The sequence below is a fragment of the Canis lupus genome, chromosome 9, assembly GCF_048164855.1.
Source record: "Canis lupus baileyi chromosome 9, mCanLup2.hap1, whole genome shotgun sequence".
Classification (NCBI taxonomy): domain Eukaryota; kingdom Metazoa; phylum Chordata; class Mammalia; order Carnivora; family Canidae; genus Canis; species Canis lupus.
Genome location: NC_132846.1, coordinates 29989628 through 30006204, shown reverse-complemented (window position 1 = coordinate 30006204; position 16577 = coordinate 29989628). Strand labels below are relative to the sequence as shown.

General features: G+C 36.9%; 1 long non-coding RNA gene across 1 annotated transcript in view; it reads left to right on the top strand.

The window, feature by feature from the left end:
• The window catches only part of LOC140639962 (uncharacterized), a 20063-nt gene extending 3486 nt beyond the window's left edge, over positions 1 to 16577 (top strand). Inside the window, exons 2-3 of the long non-coding RNA XR_012036617.1 lie at positions 11827 to 11869; positions 16316 to 16577. This is a non-coding gene — a long non-coding RNA (uncharacterized lncRNA). The remainder of the gene's footprint in view (positions 1 to 11826; positions 11870 to 16315) is intronic.

The following is a 16577-nucleotide window of genomic DNA, read 5'->3' as shown; positions in this document are numbered from 1 at the left end:
CACATAAAGTTATATGCATAAGCATTTGCATAGAGCAGCATCTAGAAGGATGTTCAGCAAAATGTTAGTAGTAATTTCTCTGGGTAGTAACTTCTCCGTTAGGGCTATCTGCTTTGGCTAATTTTTCTATAAATGTGTATTACCTTTAGGAAATTCAAGGAAGCTGCTTTTTATTTATAAAAAATTAATCATTGGAGGAAATTGTGTTTTCTACTTGGCAGAAAACAGAGAGTTGTTTGAGACTGAAGAAGATTGGAGATATATCTTTGTATTTTTCATAACAGTTTTGTAACTGTTTTTGTTTGAAGATTGGAAATTACATATTTTATACCATTTCTAATGAGATGATGCCCTGCCCTCCTAAAATCAAACGGCTTTGGCATCCCATAACCCAATTCTGATACTATCATTGCCAGGAAGTCCCTTTCCCATAAAGGTGGAAACAAAAAGTCAAACAAAGAGTTAAAAAAAAAAAAAAACCAACCAACAACAACCACAAAATGCAGTCAATATAAGACAACTTTGAGATAGGTTCAAAAACTAAGGGTTAATTGTGAGTGGGTAGGTATAGAATCTTAGCAGAGAAATAAAAACTATAAAAAAGAACTGAATGGAAATTCTAGAACTACAATTTACAGCAGCTTGGAGTTGGCAGAAGAGTGAACTCAAGGACTAATCACATCTGGTCACCTTTCTTTCCATGTCATCATTACTTTTGTGCTAATTGGAAATATTCTCACTTTTCCCATATCATGTGAGGCTTGCCCTATTTTTACTCACAATGTGAGGCATGGGTTTTCTATGCTCTCAGAGCCTTCAAACCTCTTTGAGATCTGGAGTGCAGAGCTACATTGTCTAGGAAACTCCTGTGCTAACATTTAAGCTCTTTTGTTCTCTTGAACTTCACCTTCCCTCCTTCACAGCCTGTGGACACAGGTAGGGAAGGAGTGGAACAACGTTGCTCTTCCCCATTTCCTGTGACCTAGGTCTCTATGCCTAGTCTTTTCAAAAGTCTGATACCAAACATTGACACCTGTATTCTGTTACATTGTCCTTTCCCTGAGACATTCAGTATAGCACACCCCAGCTGCTGATAACACTAGGGAAAGGGCTGGACTAGCAAGTACTGGGGAAAAAAATAGGTTAATATGTCAAATTATAACATTTACATTCACACAGGTGTGTGTATATCCAAGGCTTGGTGGGACTTACTACAACCTCATAGGACTGTTTGAGAAACAATTTGATAAAGTCTTTGCAAAACCTGAGTCAATAAAAAGTGCTTTACAAATGGATGTAGGAGTACAATAGTTCTCTTGTCCTTAGACGGGAAATATCAGAACTGCTTATTAGTATGAGTTAGATCAAATGAGTTATTCCAATAATGTCAAGAAGGCAAATTGCCTATGATTCTAATTTCCTTTTTAATATTGATAGGGAACAAAGAATCCGAGATAGTCATGAAAATTCTCTTTTCTTAGAAAGGTTGCTTCCAAGGACAAAACCAACTGGAGGGCAGAAAAGCACATGTAACACAAAAATAAGGCTATAGTTATTCAATTTGCTTGTATAAAGTAACAGCTCATTACAAATATTTTTGGAAAATTAGAAGGAAGAAAAATTCACCCATGAATGTATATCCACAAAAAACTATCACTTTTAACATCTTGATGTGTTTCTTTTCACTTTCCTGCACTTTTTTGTTTTCACAGCTGTGATAATAGTATATGTAAATTTTCCTATACTATTTTTTAAAAAAACCTTAAAAGTATATTGAATAGCTTATACTGCAATATGCATTAAAGGCCTTAAAAATGTTCATGCTCTGAGATCCAGATATTGCAATTCTAGAGATCTATAGTCCATTTATTTATTCACTCAACAATAATTTACTAAGGCCTATATTTACCTTAGTAAAGGTAAGAAGAGGCAGCAGAGTATAGTTTGAAGAGCAAGGGTTCTAGAGTCAGATTGCTTTGGTTTTTAAAAAGGTTTTATTTACGGGATCCCTGGGTGGCTCAGTGGTTTGGCACCTGCCTTTGGCCCAGGACGCGGTCCTGGAGTCCCGGAATCGAGTCCCGCGTCGGGCTCCCGGCATGGAGCCTGCTTCTCCCTCTGCCTGTGTCTCTGCCTCTCTCTCTCTCTCTATGTCTATCATGAATAAATAAATAAAATCTTAGAAAAAATAAAAAGTTTTTATTTAAATTCAAGTTAGTTAACATACAGTGTTATATTAGTTTCAGGTGCAATATAGTGATTCAACACTTCGATACATCACCTGGTGCTCATCACAGCAAGTGCACTCCTTAATGCCCATCACCTGTTTCACCTATTTCCCTGCCCAACCCCACCATCAGTTTGTTCTCTAGTTAAGAGTTTGTTTCTTGGTTTGTCGCTGCCTCTCTCCTCCACCCCCACTTTTGCTTGTTTGTTTTGTTTCTTAAATTCCACGTATGAGTAAAATCATAAGGTATTTGTCTCTCTCTGTCTTATTTCACTTAGCATTATACTCCCTACATCCATCCATCCATCCATGTCGTCATTGCAAATGGCAAGATTTTATTCTTTTTATGGCTGAATAATATTCCATTATATATATACATATATATTATATATACACATTATATATGTATACATATACATATATACATATATATGCACTTCCATATATATATATATGCACTTCTTTATCTGTTCATCAATCAATGGATATTTGAGCTCTTTCCATAATTTGGCTATTGTAGATAATTCTGCTATAAATATTGGGTGCAAGTGTCCTTTTGAATTAGTATTTTTTGGTAAGTACCTAGTAGTGCAATTGCTGGGTCATACGGTAATTCTATTTTTAGCTTTTTGAGGAACCACCATACTATTCTCCAGAGTGGCTGCACCAGTTTGCATTCCCACCAACAGTGGAAGAGGCCTCTTCTTTCTCTTTCTCCATAGTCTCATCAACACCTGTTGTTTCCTGTGTTGTTAATTTTAGCCATTCTGACAGGTATGAGGTGGTATCTCACTGTGTATTTTTTTTTAAGATTTTATTTATTTATTTATGAGAGACACAGAGAGGCAGAGACATAGGCAGAGGGAGAAGCAGGCTCTCTATCAGGAGCCCGATGAGGGACTTGATCCTAGGACCCCAGGATCACGTCCTGAGCCGAAGGCAGATGCTCAACCGCTGAGCCACCCAGGCATCCCCTCACCATGGTTTTGATTTATATTTCCCTGATGAGGAGTGATGACAAGTGTCTTATCATGTGTTCGTTGGCCTTCTGTATGTCTTCTTTGGAAAAATGTCTATTCATGTCTTCTGCCCATTTTTAAATTGGATTATTAGTCTTTTGGGTGTTGAGTTTGATAAGTTCTTTAAAGATTTTGGATACTACCCCTTTATCAGATACGCCATTTTAAATGTATTCTCCCATTCTGTAGGCTGCCTTTTAGTCTTGTTGATTGTTTCCCTCACTGTGCAGAAGCTTCTTATCCTGATGAAATCCCAGTAGTTTATTTTTGCTTTTGTTTCTGTTGCTTTCAGCAATGTAACTAGTAAGAAGTTGCTATGGCCTAGGTCAAAGAGGTTAGTGCCTGTATTTTCCTCTAGGATTTTGATGGTTTCCTGTCTCACATTAAGGTCTTTCATACATTTTGAATTTATTTTTGTGTACGGTATAAGAAAGTGGTCCAGTTTCATTCTTTTGCATGTGACTGTCCAGTTTTCCTAATACTATTTGTTGAAGAGACTGTCTTTTTTCCATTGGATATTCTTTCCTGCTTTATTGAAGATTGGTTGACCGTAGAGTTGTAGGTTAATTTTTGGACTTTCCATTCTGTTCCATCAATCTATGTGTCTGTTCTTGTGCCAGTACTATACTGTCTTGATGACAACAGCTTTGTAATATGGCTTGAAGTTCAGAATTGTGATGCCTTCAGTTTTGCTTTTCTTTTTCAGGATTGCTTTGGCTATTCGGGGTCTTTGGTGGTTCCATAAACATTTTATTTAGATTTGATTTGTTCTACTTCTGTGAAAAATGCTGGTGGTATTTTGATAGGGATTGTATTAAATGTGTAGATTTCTTTGGGTAGTACAGAAGTTTTAACAATATTTGTTCTTCCAATCCATGATCTTGGAATGTTTTACCATTTCTTTGTGTCCTTTTCAATTTCTTTCATAAATAAGTACTCTATAGTTTTCAGAGTACATATCTTTTACCTCTTTGGTTAGGTTTACTCCTAGGTATCTTACAGTTTTTGCTGCAGTTGTAAACGGGATCAATTCCTTGACCTTTCTTTCTTTCTTTCTTTCTTTCTTTCTTTCTTTCTTTCTTCTTCTGCTTCGTTATTGATGTATAGAAATGCAACAGATTGATTTCACATCCTGCAACTTTTTTGAATTTATATATTAGTTCTAGCAATTTTTTTGGTGGAATCTTTGGGGTTTTCTACATGGAGTATCATGTTGTCTGCAAATAATGAAAGTTTGAGTTCTTCTTTGCCAGTTTGGATTCCTTTTCTATTTGTTGTCTGATTGCTGTGGCTAAGACTTCTAGTACTATGTTAAATAGTAATAATGACAGTGGACATCCCTGTCTTGTTCCTGACCATAGAAGAAAAGCTCTCAGTTTTTCCCCATTGAGGATGAGCTTAGCTGTGGGTCTTTTGTATATGGCCTTTATGATGTCGAGATATGTTCTATCTATCCCTACTTTGTTGAGGGTTTTTATGAAGAATGGATGCTGTATTTTGTCAAATGCTTTTTCTGCATCTATTGAATGTATCATCTAATTATTACCCTTCTTTTATTAATGTGATGTATCATGTTGGTTGATTTGTGAATATCAAACCACTCTGGCAGCCCAGGAATAAATCCCACTTGATTGTGGTGAATAATTTTTTTATGTACTGCTGGATTCAATTTGCTAATATTTTGTTGAGAATTTTTGCATTCATTTTTCATCAAAGATATTGGCCTGTAGTTCTCCTTATTAGTGGGTTTTTGTCTGGTTTTGGAATCAAGGTAACGCTAGCCTCATAGAAGGGAGTTTGGAGGTTTTCCTTCCATTTCTATCTTTGGAACAATTTGAGAAGAATAGATATTAACTCTTCCTTAAATGTTTGATACAATTTCCCTGGGAAACCATCTGGCCCTGAATTTTTGTTTGTTGGGAGATTTTTAATTACCGATTCATTTTTTTTTTTGCTGATTACGGTTCTACTCAAATTTTCTATGTCTTCTTGTTTCGGTTTTGGTAGTTTGTTTCTAGGAATGTGTCTATTTCTTCCAGATTGCCCAATTTGTTGGCATATAATATTTCATAATATTCTCTTATTATTTGTATTTCTGTGGTGTTAGTTATATTCTTTCATTTGTGATTTTGTTTATTTGGTTCCTTTCACTTTTCTTTGTGATTAGTCTAGCTAAGTGTTTATCAATTTCATTAATTCTTTCAAAGAACTAGCTCTAATTTCATCTGTTTAAATGTTTTTGTTTCTATATTGTTTATTTCTGCTCTAATATTTATTATTTTCCTTCTTCTGCTGGCTTCAGGCCTCATTTGCTTTTCCTTTTCTAACTCCTTTAGTTGTAAGGTTAGGTTGTGTATTTAAAACTTTTCTTGCTTCTTGAGGTAGGCCTGTATTGCAATATACTTCCCTCCCAGGACTGCTTTTGCTGTATCGCAAAGATTCTGGACTGTTGTGCTTTCATTTTCACTTGCTTCCATGTACTTTTTTTATTTCTTCTTTAATTTCCTGATTAACCCATTCATTCTTTAGTAGGGTGTTTTTTGAACCTCCATGTATTTGAGATCTTTCCACATTTTTTCCTGTGATTGACTTCAAGTTTCATAGCTTTGTGGTCTGAAAATATGCACAGTATGATCTTAATCTTTTTGTTCTTGTTAAGGCCTGATTTATGACCTAGTATGTGATCTATTCTGGAGAATGTGCACTCCAAAAGAATGTGTATTCTGCTGCTTTAGGATGAAGTTTTCTGAATATATCTGTGAAGTCCATCTGGTCCAGTGTGTCATTCAAAGGCATTGTTTCCTTGTTGATTTTCTGCTTAGATGATACATCCACTGCTATAAGTGGGATGTTAAAGTCCCCTGCTGTATTATTATCAATGAGTTTATTTATGTTTGTTATTAATTATTTTATAGATTTGGGTGCTCCCAAGTTGAGGGTATACATATTTACAATTGATAGATCTTCTTGATTGATAGACCCTTTATTATGATATAATGCCCTTCCTTATCTCTTGTTACAGTCTCTGTTTCAAAATCTGGTTTGTCTGATATAAATATGGCTACTCTGGATTTCTTTTGATGTCCATTAGCATGATAGATGGTTCTCCATCCCCTCACTTTTAATCTATAGGTGTCTTTAGGTCTAAAATGAGTCTCTTGTAAGCATCATATAGATGGGTCTTGTTTTTTAAACCCAATCTGATACCCTATATCCTTTATAAAATGAAATATTCCATTTTTAAGGAAAGTATGCATTTCTTCTTTTTTCTAAAGATTTTATTAATTAATTAATTAATTAATTAAAAAGACAACATGAGCAGGGAGAAGGGCCAAGGGGGAGGGAGACAGACAGCAGATGTCATGCTGAGCAGGGAGCCCAACAGGGGGCTTGATCCCATTACCCTGAGATCACAACCTGAGCCAAAATCAAGATTCAGATGCTCAACTGACTAAGCCACCCAGGCTATGTCTTTTGATTGTACCATTTAGTCCATTTACATTCAGGATAATTCTTGATAGGTAGAATTTAGTGCCACTGTGTTACTGTAAAGTTGGTGGTTCTGTTTCTCTCTAGTTTCTGTTTCTTTTGGTCTTTTTTTTCCCCTCGCTCAAAGAGAGATATTTTAATATTTCTTTGAGGACTAGTTTAGTAGTCATTAACTCCTTTAGTTTTTGTTTATTTAGAAAACTCTTTATCTCTCCTTCATTCTGAATGACAGCCTTGATGGATAAGGTATTCTTGGCTGCATATTTTTCCCATTCAGCATATTGGATATGTCCTGACATTCTCTTCTGGCCTGCCAAGTTTCCATGGACAGATCTGCTATGAATCTGATCTGCCTTCGCTTGTAGGTTAAGGTACTCCCCCTTCCCCCCACCCCCTGCTCCTTGCTGCTCTCAGGATTCTTTCCTTGTTTGTGTAGTTTGTAAATTTGACTATGATATGTTTTGGTGATCACCAGCTTTTGTTTAATTTAATGGGAATTCTCTGTGCTTCTTGGATCTCAAAGTCTGTGTCCTTCCTCAGATTAGGGAAGTTTTCAGCTGTAATTTGCTCAAATGAACCTTCTGCCCCTTTTTATCTCTCTTTATCTTCTGGGACTCCTATGACATGAATGTTATTACATTTTAAGAAGTCATTGAGTTCCCTAAGTCTATTTTTGTGATCCAGTATCTTTCTTTCCCTCCTCTTTTCAGCTTCATTATTTTCTAGAATTTTAATTTTCTATATCACTGATTCATTCCTCTTCTTCATCCATCCTCACTGATATGGTATTCAGTCAGGTTGGCTTCTTGGTTATAGCATTTTTAATTTCAATCTGACTAGATTTTAGTTTTTCTATATCTGTAGTAGGGTATTCTCTAATGTCTTCAATGCTTTTTTCAAGCCCAGCTACTATCTTTACAATTGTTGTTTTAAGTTCTAGTTCGGACATCTTACTTATATCTGTATTGATTAAATCCTTGGCCATTACTTCTACTTCCTATTCTTTCCTCCATCTTGTCATTTTGTCCAGGAAAAACAAAATAAAACAAAACAAAAAGCTAGATCCTAGGTGTGTTATGGTCTGCTTGTTAAAAGAAGCTAAATCCAAAAAATAAAAGTAAAATATTAAAAAAAAAAATATATATATATATATAAAGGAAGTTAGATCCTATTTCCTCAGGAGCTGAAGCTTTGCAGCACTCTATGATCAGTAGACTTGGTCCATGTGATGGGTTTGTTCTGGTCTTCTAGGAGCAAGCCTGTTGTACTGTCTCAGGTGGACTTGCTCTAAGGGAGAAGTGCCTACAGGGCATAGGGAGTGGGATTCTGTATTAAGTGACTCCATTCTCCACTTGGTGATGCCATTTAACTCGCTGGCAAAATGGTGGGGCTCCACCTTCTCAGCCTGGAGAGGAAAGCTCACACCCACCACTCTTCAGGAAACCCTTGCAGGAGAGCAAACAATCTCCTGTCTTGTGTTCCTGGCTTCCATCAGGTTCCTGCCTTCACCCTGTCTGCCTGCCAGGAGGCACAGTACTCCCGTGTTTCATCTCAGACACTTGGCTGGGTTTCTAAACTCAAATTTTAGGGACTTGTGTGGTGAGGTCCTGTGTTGATCCTCTGGGGTAGGGTCTTGCTGCTCTTTTGCTGTTTGCTGGCCTGTCCAGGAAAGTGGTCACACAACCTCCCAGTGGTTCAGAGTTTATGGTAAAGCAGAGCAGAAAGCCTGCACCAAGATTTGCTGCCCTGGAAATAGTGCAACATGTTGGCACCACCCATTCTCTTGTCCCCAGAGAGGCTTTGCCACAGCTACCAAATGCAATCCACGAAAGGGAACCATTTCTCCTCCTGCAACCCAGGGGATCCTCAGACCATGCTGTTTGCTCCCAGGTCTCCATCGTCCTTCCCCAGTGGAGCATCACTAAGCCAGGCACAACTGGGCAATGGTGGACTTCTAAAACTTCAGATTTTATGCTCCGTTGCTTATGATACCTTGTGGTCTCTGTAAGCAGGCTCCCTCTCCTCTGCAGCCCCTGCAGCTCTTATCTCCCCCAAATCACCTCTCCATAGATCCTACTTTCCATGATTCTACTTGTAGACTTGCAGTTTTATTCTCTCAGTCTTCAGATTGATTTCTTTGATGTTCAGAATGATCTAATATTTATCTAGCTACGTTCAAGGGATGAAGCAAACTTAGGGTCCCCCTACTCCTCCACCATCTTAACTCCTCATATTTTCTTTAAGATTAAAACAAAAAGCATTACCCACAGAAAATTCTACTCCTTGACCATGCTATCATTCTTTGAGTTCTGCAACTGCCAGAGAATAGTGTAACTTGACATCATTTTAAAAAGAGGTGAAAAATGAGTCAGCTTGTGCCCTGGAGGCCTGGTCACTTCCATTTCTGTTACTTGTGCCCAAAACCCAATATACAGTATCACAAATTATGAAATCCAACTCGTCACTATCCCTTCTCCTGAGTTTCTTTGTCTCCTGCAGTGTCCTCATATCAAACCCAGAAGAAGTAGGAGGGAGAAGAATGCAGAATCAAGACAGATAACAGATGAAAATGTGATTCATTTTTATTATCTGGGGACATATAGACATAGCCTATGATTTGACACTAAATTCTGTTGTCACATAGGGTGAGTTATAATGATATTTGTGTGTTAAAGGAAAATTCTACAAGATTCACTGCTGAATTCTGTTTTCTCTTTTCCATAGCCCTTATTGACTATATTTTTTCATATAATTTAATCATTTACTGTTTTTTTTTCTTGTTAAATGTCTCCCTCTGATAGAATGTCGGTTCCTAGAGGGAAGGGATCTTTGTCTCTTTACTTCACTGGAGTGTCCGAAAGATAGAACTGTGTCTGGCATATAGTAAGCACTCAATAAATACATGTTGAATGAATAAAGAGGGCCTGGTAAGCTGGACTGGTGCTGCTGAGAAGTCTAACAGGATGAGTGCAGACAAGCAGCTACTGACTTTTGTAGGAGGAACTTCACTGGTGACCTGCTAAGACTACTTTTGATCATGTGGGGGAAAGAAACCTGACATGAGAAGAGCTAGAAGAGAGAATGGAGAGAGAACCAAAGATGAGAAAGGAAAGAGCAGTGAAGACAACAATTTGGATGAGTCTATGAGGGGTGCTAAGAAATTTAGTGGCAGCTAAAGGGGTTTTGGTGTTGAATTTTCTTTTCAAAATGGATGGTGGCACGTAGATGGAAATCACATGTAGAGAGGGAGAAAAAGATGATACAAAAGAAAATCAGTACTTGCCAGTGCAAGTAGCTTAAGAATTTTGAGAGAAGGATTTAGGCACAAGTAGAGGCATGTCATAGAGGGAACAGGCATATTACCCCCACTGAAGCTGGATGGAATTCAGTGTCTGTGGGCAGAGACGTGGGTAGGTTGGTGGAATCAGCTAAGAGGATGAAGAAGTTGTCCAAAAGAGAAGGATGAGGAAATGCTGGCAATTTCAAGTAGAAATAATATATAATTACCTCCTGCAAATGGCAATTGTTGGGAAGGTGGTTGCTAATATTAGAATAAGCATGGTGAAAGTCAGCATTTGTAAAGGCAGCTTTCCATACTCCCCCTCAAACCTGATTTTGCACTCATTGTTCTCCATTTCAATGAAAATGCATGCATCATTGCCCATTCAGTTGCTCAAGCCAGAAACCTGGGGTCATCCTTGGCTCTTCCCTCTCCCTTGACCTCTACATAATCACCAAAACCTGTTTGGTTGCTTTTCTGATCTGTCTGCTTCTCTCTATCTGCACTCCCACTTCTTACATCTCGTGACATGGATAACTGGTTAGACTGCAGGTTAGGAGGCTTCCTATCTGGTTTTCCAGGCTCTTATCCTGTTCACCTCTGTTCAGTTCTCCATATTACAGCCTGAGTGGTTATCCCAAAAAAGAAGATCTGATCATTACACTCCCCTGCCTATGCCTGGTCAGTGTCTTCCCACTGCCTCAGGTTCAAGTCTAAATTCTTCAGCTTGGTATATGAAACCCATCATGCCCTGGTCCGGCCTACCTCTCCATGAAGACAAAGACAATAGAAGAAACAACAGCAAGATAATTTTAAAAATTATAAAGATAACGGACAAAAATTTACTGATGCAGGACAGAGATAAATACTTTTTATGATCATGAATTGTTAAGGTGACAACTAAGAGGTAGAAAATTGTTTACATGAGACAAAATACAGCTATATAATAAAAAATTTTACCTAAATTAATGACAGAAAAACATTGGTAAAAATTGTTAAGCATGCATTGAGGACTAGGAGAGAGCCTGGAGGAAGAAATTTTATCTGTAAAATTTAAGTTAAAAAAATATGTCAAAATAGGGAGCCTAGGCACTTCTCAGTTACAATTTGAACATCAAAACTCATAATTATCTAGCAGATTTGGTAAAATCCTTGTGCCTATATAAAAATAAAAAAGAGAAAGTCAAAAGAGAACTCGTAATTCATCATTTGAAATGGTCTATAAATTGACTTCTTACTTTGATAATTGGTAATTAAGGATAATTAAATATTTATCCAATTTTTCCTGTAATAAATATATCTTAGAGTAACAGAATAGTGCCAACTGATAAGGGAAAATTCTATTTCACAGAAGAATGCTAGCCTCCAAATGTAGAAGGAATAAAAAATCAGAAAATCATCACTCAGTCTCCTCTATTAAAATTATTGATTTGGACAAAGATGTTCAGTTGCTATGAATACATTTAGGTATATGATTGCTAGGAAGTAGACATTCATATTAAGGACAAAACTAATACCACAGAGATCATTTTATTATTGCAAGGGGTACAAAGGGTATTAATGTTCAATAAAAGACTAAGACTCTTATCCTAACTCAGAGGTTAGGGTAGCAATCAGTTAATCTATTATAATAATGTATCATGTATAAAATATGTAATATGTTTGTGTGTAATAATATATATTAGTAATGTAGTTCTCTGACATGATGAAAATGTAACATGAAGCACATGTTACATTTATCTGTTATACATCCTAGCTCAAATGAACACTTGAATTCATCAACTCTGGTTTTAACTCTCAGATTTCAATTTCAGGGCTTGAAGAACAAGTTGAATGGCATGACAAGGTGGCAAGCAGGTAAACTCAGGGGACAATTGACATCCTGTAAGAGTCATTTGAAGATAAAAAGAGGGACTGTGCTAGATCCACACACTTAAGGGACATAATGGCCAGATGCAAAGCATGGCCCTGAATTGGGTTGTCATTTGGACAACTGAACTATAAAGGTCATTTTGGGAACAAATTGTGGAATTTGAATCGGAGGTAGGTGTGAGGCAAGATGAAAATATGTTGACATGGAAAGTCGGAAAATCTTAAGTAAAATAAGCAAATAACAAAACAGGGTATAAAGTCTCATTTTGGTAATATATATACACAAATATCTGGAAGGACATACACTAAAGTGTTAGTAATAGTAATTTCTTGGTGGTAAAAATATGGTGTTATTTTATTTTTGCTTCTACTTCTGGGGGAGTAACTTTCTATCATGTAAACATTTCTTTAAATGATAGTAATAATAATATTATTATAAGGAGGAAGAGGAGGAATGCCTGGGTGGCTCAGTGGTTGAGCATCTGCCTTTGGCTCAGGGCATGATCCCAGGGTCCTGGGATTGAGTCCTGCCTCAGGCTCCCCACAGAGAGCCTGCTTCTCCCTCTGCCTGTGTCTCTGCCTCTCTCTTTGTGTCTCTTATGAACAAATAAATAAAATCTCTTTTTCAAAAAAAAGGAGGAGGAGGTGGAGAAGGCTGCAAGATCAAAGATGGGTGAGGAGGTGCCTTTGGGCAGGTGGTGAGGCACAGCACTTCCATTTTGGCAATGAGTCCACAGCTGGGATGGAAGTCCAGGATTCTGGTCTCCAGTTTCATCCACCACACTGCCTCCAACAGAGGGAATTAAGACTCATGAGCAAGTTATCCCCAAATAGAAGAGTTTTACAGGCCATCACTACCTCTGGATTCTGTGAAAAGCAGTCCTACCTGCTGCTCTTCTATCTAGGAGCCCAGAGAGCTACTAGGATTTGTCATGATATCTGAGGCCAAGTGCCAGAAAAAAAAAACAAAAAACGTCTCAGGCTCTTACCACTCCCATCTTCATTGTTGTCTAGGTATAGAAAGATAGAGGAATAAATACTTCTGAGGCAGTTATGGCTCTTCCTTTTGTTCTTGGTTGCAAACAGCTCTGAGGCAAAACTGGGTTATAAGAAAGAGATTATGAATCTTAATTAGGGTTTTGAAATTTAAATCCAACAAACAGTATAGAGGGAACTCAGAGCTAGAGATCCAGATTTAACCCGAGGACTGTCCAAAGCTAAACTATTGCAAATGGGATCACAGTGGATCCCAAAGTGGGGTCCCCAACGTGGGCTCTTGGTCAGACTTGCCTTACCTGGATAGACCCCTCGTCAAATTAACCACACATCAAAGTCACAAATTCTTTCCTTTTCTTGGTGCTCTATGGAGCCCAGCCTCACTAGGATACCAAAAATGAAAACCAAAACCAAAATCATTAAATAAGCTGACAGATTCTTTCTTTTTGGAATTTCAGGGGAAAATTATTAGATTATAATTCTATGTCAGTAACTTTAGGGCTTTCAGAATAGTTTGCATATTTGATTTTTCCCCATGTTTACCATCTTCCTCTCTGCTGGGAACTTGCACTCAAGATTATATACTCAGTGTGAGAAAGTCTGTCATATAAAACCAGCACTAATGACAGAAAATAAAATGTTTTGTAGCTAGGGAGTGACTTCTATATATCCCTAACGTTAAAACACACTAGATTATCTTTGAAGTCCCTTGAGCTCTAAAATGCTGGACTACAAGTACTGTTATAATATATTTTAAGTACTTGTGCTCCATCTAGAGGAGCAATATTAGAATATCAGGTCTGTCAGCTTTTGTCAAGAGTTTTAAAGCTAAGTTCTGGTGTCATTTATTTTATTATATTTTTTAAAGATTGTATTTATTTATTTGAGAGAGAGAGAGAGAGAAAGAGTGAGAGCCCACGAGCAGGGGGAGGGCCAGATGGAGAAGCAGTCTCCCTGTGAGGCGGGGAGCCCAATGGGACTCTATCCTGGAATGCCAGGATCTAGACCTGAACCAAAGGCAGACACTTACCTGACTGAGCCTAGGTGCCCCTCTGGTGTCATTTAAAAGAGAAAGAACTCATTTGGAAATAGTCAAGAAAACCTAGTTTCAATTAACTATCAGTTTTTGATACTATCTAAATGATACAAGTAATAATTTTCCATAATCATATCACTTTAATGTGATTCCTGTTTTCAATTTGAAATGTGTCCTTCCAGTTTTGTCTGTTATACAATACACAGAAAATATTCTATCCTGTTTTTCTCTCTTACTGTTTTTGTATGTAGTATCAGTGTAATCATCGTCCCTCTGAGTAAATCTCAATCATTCCTCCCATTGCTGGTTGTTTGCATTATTTGATAACAACTACACATAACATCTTTCTTCCTTGTAGTATGTCCATGTTTGGGAATCTGTTCTAGTACTGAATGTCAGAAGTGAAATCACTGACTTGAAGTATATAATCTTTTTTTTTGAAATGACAGTACATATTTCCACATCACTTCCTAAGAGAATTGCGCCAATTTGTGTATTATTAGTAATGTATGAAAAATACCAATTCCAGGAAACTCTCCCAGCCCTGGGTATTAAATGTTTTATTTATTGTTATTAAAATGTTTTCATAATTTAGTAGACAAGAAATGTTATCTTATTGTTTCAATTTGCATTGCTTTGACTTTTGGTAAGGTTGAGCATTTTTCCTAGCTTAAGAGTTTTATTTCCTTTTTGAGAATTTCTGTTCACACTCTTAAGCATTTGTCTTTTGGAGACTTCATGTTTTCTTACTTTGTGAGCTCTTATGTTAATGACCACTGCCACCACCTCTACTAATTAGCTATCATTTGTTGAGCAGCCATAATATGTCAAAGATGGTGCTAGCAGCTTTACATATATTTTTAATCCTTTTCACATCCTGCAAGGAAGAAGGAAATTGAGTCTCAGTAGTGGTAAATAGCTTACTCAAAGGCCATATGACCTTGGACAGGTTATTTTCTACTATGGCTTCTGCCTCATGTAAAGATATATCTTAATTTTCTAACAAAGATATTAACCTTTTGCACTACTTTCCCTAGGCTTGTCAGCACTTTTATTTTAGTTATCGTTTGGACATACAGAAGTAGTAGCATCTAATAGTAAACTGTAAATCCTTTTCAAAGCCAAACCTATATGGGCTTTAATTAGGTAAGTACAGAATGGCTATTTAAAGTGATAAAAAGATAGAACATGCTTGGATTTCTCTAAAGACAAATTAGGGCCTAGTTTCAGATTGTTAAACAGTTATTTGTATATCATATATTGACTAATCTTTCTTTTTCTCATTGATTTATGATGCTTTCTTTGTCATTCATGTAGTGAGATCTATATTTGTACCTGTTTTGTTGATCTAGTCATCCTTTGTACAAAAACCACATTGTTTTAATTATCTTATCTTTGTAAGATGATTAAAACACAATAGAACTAATTCTTCCACACCTTTTTTTTTTTTCAGAATTTTCTTCCCTTTTTATTTTCCAAGTAAACTTTAAGATCATTTTGCCAATGCAGGCAAAAAAATATTTTTATTTTTTTAAAGATTTTATTTATTTATTCATGAGAGACACACACACAGAGAGAGAGAAAGAGAGGCAGAGACACAGGCAGAGGGAGAAGCAGGCTCCATTGCAGGGAGCCCGATGTGAGACTCCATCCCAGGACTCCACAATCACGCCCTGGGTGGAAGGCAGGCACTAAACCATTGAGATACCCAGGGATCCCCATATTTTTCTTTTAAAGAAGGAACTCAAAGCAAAGAGATTTTGATTGGGGTTACATTAAACCCACAAATTAAATTCAGACATAGGTATTTTCATATCCAGTCTTCCTAATCAGGAATAAATACCTGGTTACCTTTCCAAGCCTTATTTTATATTTTTAATATAATTTGTATTATCTTCTTCATGTATCGCTACATACCTTGTTAAGATTATTCCCAGGCATTATATGTGTTTTAGTTGCCATTGTAAACAGGACCTATTGTATTTGTTTTTGTATAGGTTGCTGCTAGTATATAAAAATGTTATTGATTTTTATGTCTTTTATATTAAACTTAAATTTATATATAATACACAATAATATTACATTTTAAGTTTATATTTATAAACTCTTAATCATTTTAATAGTTTATCAGATGACTTTTAAATATTTTCTAGAAAAAATAATGTTAAAAATGATGCTTTCCTTCTTATAAAATTTTGTGTAGGAAAGAATTTATATGGTGGGTCTGAGACAGTTGTATTGGAAAGGCCTGCTCGCAAGGTTGGCCTGTGGTTGGCTTCTAGGCACTTGGATTTGGGGAGGGTTCCCACCATTCCCTAAGTGATAAAAGATCATTTACTGTGCCTACACTGTTTTTACAAGCAATATTGGTTTATGCTGAGCACCTGCTTTCCTTCTAGGAGTCTGAAATTTCGGTATGTACCAGCAGAGGCTTCCAATATAACCAACCTCCGATGAAATGCTTGGACAGTGTGTCCCTAATGAACATCCCTGGAGGACAACATTTCACTAGGATCATCTGGAGGAATGAAGCATATCTGTGTAATTATACTGGAGATGACTCTAGGCAGCTTGTGCCTGGTTATCTCTGGACTTCCCTCCATGTGCTTTCTCCTCTTGTTGATTTTGCTTTGTATCCTTTCACTGTAATAAATCATAGCC